We start from the raw sequence: 5,476 nt of genomic DNA, 5'->3' as shown, positions 1-5,476 counted from the left end.
ACTCCTCCACATTCTCGCATACTCGCTGAGGGTCACTACGAAACCGGGCTTCACTTACCGCTGTCTGAGGTCATACGACCGCGGCTTCACTGTACCGCTGCTGAGGTCATAACGACCCGGGCTTCACTGTACCGCTGTCTGAGGGCATACGACCCGGGCTTCACTGTACCGCTGTCTGAGTGTCATACGACCCGGGCTTCACTGTACCGCTGTCTTGAGTCATACGACCCGGGCTTCACTGTACCGCTGCGCTAGTGTCATACGACCCGGGCTTCACTGTACCGCTGCTCTGAGTGTCATAGACCCGGGCTTCAACTGTACCGCTGCCTGAGTGTCATAAGACCCGGGCTTCACTGTACCGCTGTGCTGAGTGTCATACGACCCAGGGCTTCACTTTACCGCTGCCTGAGTGTCATACGACCCGGGCTTCACGATGTACCTGCTGTCTGAGCTGGTCATACGACCCGGGCTTCACTGTACCGCTGTCTGAGGGTCATACGACCCGGGCTTTCACTTACCGCTGTCTGAGGGTCATACGACCCGGCTTCACGTGTACCGCTGTCTGAGTGTCATACGACCCGGGCTTCACTGTACCGCTGTCTGAGTGTCATACGACCCGGCTTCACTGTACGCTGTCTGATGGTCATACGACCCGCGGCTTACACCTGGTACCGCTGTCTGCAGCGTCATACGACCCGGGCTTCACTGTTACCGCTGCCTGAGGTCATACGACCCGGGCTTCACCTGTACCGCTGCCTGAGGGTCATACGACCCGGCTTCACTGTACCGCTGTACTATCCAGCGGTACAGTGAAGCCCGGGTCGTATGACCCTCAGACAGCGGTACAGTGAAGCCCGGGTCGTATGACCCTCAGACAGCGGTACAGTGAAGCCCGGGTCGTATGACCCTCAGGCAGCGGTACAGTGAAGCCCGGGTCGTATGACTCGGGCTCTCAAATGCACTACACACTCCATCAGGCCTCTAAACGCCATTTCCACTCCACCTACACTCAGCTCTAAATCACTTACACTCAGCTCTAAGTCAATACACACTACATCAGGCTCTACAGTGCACTACACAACTACCACTCAAGGCTCTAAAAGGCACTACACACTCACTCAGGGCTCTTAAAGTGCACTCCACTTACACACTAACTCAGGGCTCTCAAAGTTGCATTCCAACTCACTCAGCGCTCTAAAGCGCACTACAACCCACCACTACACTCAGCTCTAAGTGCACTACACCACTACATCAGGCTCTTAAAGTTGCACACACACTACACTCGAGGCTCTACAAATGCACTACACACACACTCAGGTCTCTAAGATGCAACTCCCACACAATCACTACACTCAGGCTCTAAATCACATCCACTACACCACTACACTCAGGCTCTAAAGTGCACCACTTCACACATACACTCGCTCTAAAGTAGCACTACACACTACACTCAGGGCTCCTAAAGTCCACTACAACACTACCTCAGTGGCTCTAAGTGCACTACCACACTACACTCAGCCTCTAAAGTGCACTCCACTACACACCTACACTCGGGCACTAAAGTCACTACACACTATATACAGGGCTCTACACGTCACTCCACTTCACACTACACTCCAGGCTCTAAAGTGCACTACACTCAGGCTCTAAAGTGCACTACACACTACACCTCAGGCTCTAAAGTTGCCAACTACACACTATATCTCAGAGCTCTAAGTGCACTTCACTTCACACTACACTAGGCTTCTAAAGTCGTAATAGTTTATTTGCTACTGCCCTAATATTTTGCTGTGAACCTGGATTTTATTCCGGGCACCAGTGAGGACTAGAAAAATACCACAAGAATAATTGTTGTTTAAGACCCGGGCTTCACTGTAACCCTGCCCTTGACGGTCATCACCCCCGGCTTCACTGTTACCGCTGCCTGAGGGTCAGCACAACCCGGCTCACTGTCACTCGTTGAGGTCATACGACCGGGACTTCACCTTAACCGCTGCCTGATGTCATACGACCCGGGCTTTCACATACCCTGTCTGAGGTCATCGACCGGGCTTCACCTGTACCGCTGCTCTGAGTGCATAGACCCGGGGCTTCACATGTACCCTGTCTGAGGTATACGACCGGGCTCTCACTTACCGCTCCTGATTCATACGACCCGGCTTCACTGTACGCTGTTCTGATTATACGACCCGCTTCACTGTACCCGCTAGTGTCATAAGACCCGGGCTTCACTGTACCGCTGTCTTGCAGTGTTCATAGACCCGGCTTCACCATAGCTACCGCTGCCTAGTGTCATATACCCGGCCTCACGTACGCTGCTGGGTATACGACCCGGGCTCTACGTACCGCTACTTCTGAGGGTCATACGACCGGCTTCACACTGTACCGCTGTCTGAGGGTCATTACGACCCGGGCTTCACTGTACCGCTGTACCGAGTGTATCATACACCCGGGCTTCACTGTACGCTGTCTGAGTCATACGACCCGCATTCACTTGTACCGCGTTGAGTGTCATAGACCGGCACTTCACAATGTACCCTGTCCTGAGGTCATATCGACCCGGGCTTCACCTCGTAACCGCGCAACCTGCAGTATCATACGACCCGGCTCACTGTCCGCTGCCTGAGGTCATCAACGACCCTGTCCACCTGTACCGCTGTCGAGGGTCATACGACCCCGGGCTTCACTGTACCGCTGTTCTGACGGTCATACACCCGCTTCACGTAACGCTGCCTGAGCTGTCATACACCGGAGCTTCACTGAGACGCTTGCTAGGTCATACGGCCCGGCCCGAAAACAAATCAAAGCTGCACCTAATAGGCCATAATGGCTGGCCAATCAATGTTTCAATTCACGGTGTCTGCATTTCCATTGAACGCACCACAAAATGTGATACTCTGAGATTAAAAAAAATATGAAGTTGTAAAACAAATCCATAGCAGACCTGTCCAACGATCAGAACAGCTAGCTGTTTATGAGTCAAGTTCATGTTTGTTGTTTTTCAAACACTGACATATATTTATGATCCATTAAAAGCGGTCTCCACTATTCCCAGCTGCAATGAATGCATTATAGCGATAACCTCCACTTTTATTCATTATCACTCTGATCTTTTAATATCGAGCGAATATTTCACTTTCTCTGTCATAAGAAATAACAACAAGAATTTAGTCATTAAGCAGAAAGACAAATCACATTTATTATCACAATGCTCCAACTACACAGTTATGTGGAATGTTACACGACCGCTAACTAAAACAACGCAAGTTTAAACAATACGAATAGAAATTAAACCATAACAAAAACTTAAAGAGCAAGCAGCTAAAAATAGCGAGACTATATACACGGGTACTATACAGATCAATGTGCGGCGGCACCGGCTTATTGACATAATATGCACATGTAGCTCGATTATTAGTTGATATGGCATAGAATGAACAACAGAGATAGCAGACGAGAAGTAAAGAGTGGGGAAAATGCTAGATACGGAGTTAAGCTATTTCACTAGATGATATCAGGAGCTTATGGACTTGCAGGTAGAACTGATTTAGAAGCTCTTGACCAAGACTTGGCGCATCCGTACCCGCTGCGCACGAATGCCGTAGCAAGAAGAAAACAGTCTAAATGTCTAGTGGCTGAGAGTCTTTGACCAATTTTAGGCCTATCCTCGGACACCTCCTGACATGTAGAGGCCTGGATGCAGAGGAAGCTTGCCCCAGTGAATTACTGAGGACGATTAACACACTACCCATCTTGTAGTGCCTTACTCAGGAGGAACCGAAGCAGCTGCCATAACCAGGCCCAGTTGGAAAAGCAACCAAGAAGATCTCACATGGTGCAGCTGTAACCCTTTGAGGATCTGGGACCCATGCCAAATCTTTTCAGTCTCTGACGGGGGCAGAGTTCGTCGTGCCCTCTTCACGCTGTCTGGGTGTGCTCGGACCATTTAGTTGTTGGTGATATGGATACCGAGAACTTGAAGCACTCAACCTCTGCACTACAAGCCCCGTCGGATGAGACTGGGGCGTGGCCGCTCTCCTTCTTCATGTAGTCCACAATCAGCTCCTATTGTCTTGGTACGTTGAGAGAGGTTGTCTGTCCTGCACCACCCTCCAGTCTCTGACCTCCCTTATAGCTGTCGCTCTTGTCTGTAATCCTCAACACGTAAAACATCATGCCTCCTTCTCCGGCACATCTTAGTCAAAATAAGGCGATCAGGTTTCCAGATCAGCTGGAGCGCTGTCCCTCTTTGGTCAGTTTCAGTGCGAGGGACGACAGATGGGAAGGAAGATCCTTTCTCTGCTCTCTCCCTCCCTCTGTTAACACTGGTCCTCAGATGCAGCGGCACATCAGTCGCATGAAAATAAAAAATGTAATTGATGCTCACTCAGGCTGTCGTGCCTCACAGAGTAATAGAAATACTGTCATAATTCTCATCCTATTACTGGAATCTCAAAAGTTAAAATGGTCTGGAAGAAAAATTGCAGCAATTCAGTACCATACGGTATATGTATTGCCTATAGCTTAACTGCACCAACACCTCATTCCTACAGAATTGGTTCTTGAATAATATCCATGCTGTTTACATGTTTATCAGACCAGTACGATCTCACTATACAATTTTGACTCAGAAATCGTACGAACCACTGACAATAAAGGATGACCTATCTCTCTTATGATGTCACTCCACAAAACCCTGACTGTACTAAAACGGCCAGTTTCCATTTAAAATCTACTGCATCCCAATAGGAAAAAATAGTGTTTTTTTTCTTTCTTCCACATGTGGAAAACCTTATATCCAACAAATTTAACTTTAATCATCACAATGCAATTTTGATCTAACTCAACCCTTTCATAAACACGTTATGCAAAAGGTCAATGTTACTGTACACAAAGCTGGTTTTGCTTCAAAAGTAACAATCATATTACCTTATAATAAGACGCTACAATTTAGCTTTATCAAGTCAATTAATATTATCTTTATAAATCAATTCAAATAGCATTACTCAATTCAATTCTTTGAATTATAGCCTTTATACAATCAAATCAATAATCGGCTTTATCAAATCATTGCAGCCTCCCACCACTGCATACACTGCTGAGCTTGCTTCTGGAACTAAGCCAGAGGATTGGCCTTGGTCACCCTGGCATGCAGACCAAGTATCCCTGCGAAGTGTGTATGGAAAGCAATAGAGCACCTCTTTCACTCCTTCAAGAATAATTCCCAATGCCCACAGGCATTGAATGGGACACTGCTCTGTCGTAGTCCTTGCCGTCTTCGGATGGCGTTAAACGGTGTCTGACTCTCTAGGCATTAAAATCCCATGCACGCCTTATCGTAGAAGAGGGTGTTAACCCGTTCCGCTAAATTCCCAACTCTGGCCATCAACCATCCACATCACCTAATAATCAAATCCAAGTTACATTGCGCTCAATTCATACCCCCTCCTCTCCCCTCGTAACTTATTCCCCGGTC

At 48.2% G+C, this 5,476-nt stretch overlaps 1 pseudogene; it reads right to left on the bottom strand.

Annotated features, from left to right (window-relative positions):
- LOC112071522 (protein RUFY3-like) overlaps positions 1 to 5,476 on the bottom strand; it is a 35,629-nt pseudogene that overhangs the window by 11,283 nt on the left and 18,870 nt on the right.

The sequence above is a fragment of the Salvelinus sp. IW2-2015 genome, unplaced genomic scaffold (assembly GCF_002910315.2).
Source record: "Salvelinus sp. IW2-2015 unplaced genomic scaffold, ASM291031v2 Un_scaffold1630, whole genome shotgun sequence".
NCBI classification, from domain to species: Eukaryota; Metazoa; Chordata; class Actinopteri; order Salmoniformes; family Salmonidae; genus Salvelinus; species Salvelinus sp. IW2-2015.
Note: the sequence above shows the minus strand (reverse complement) of the source record. Positions and strands in the feature narration are given on the sequence as shown.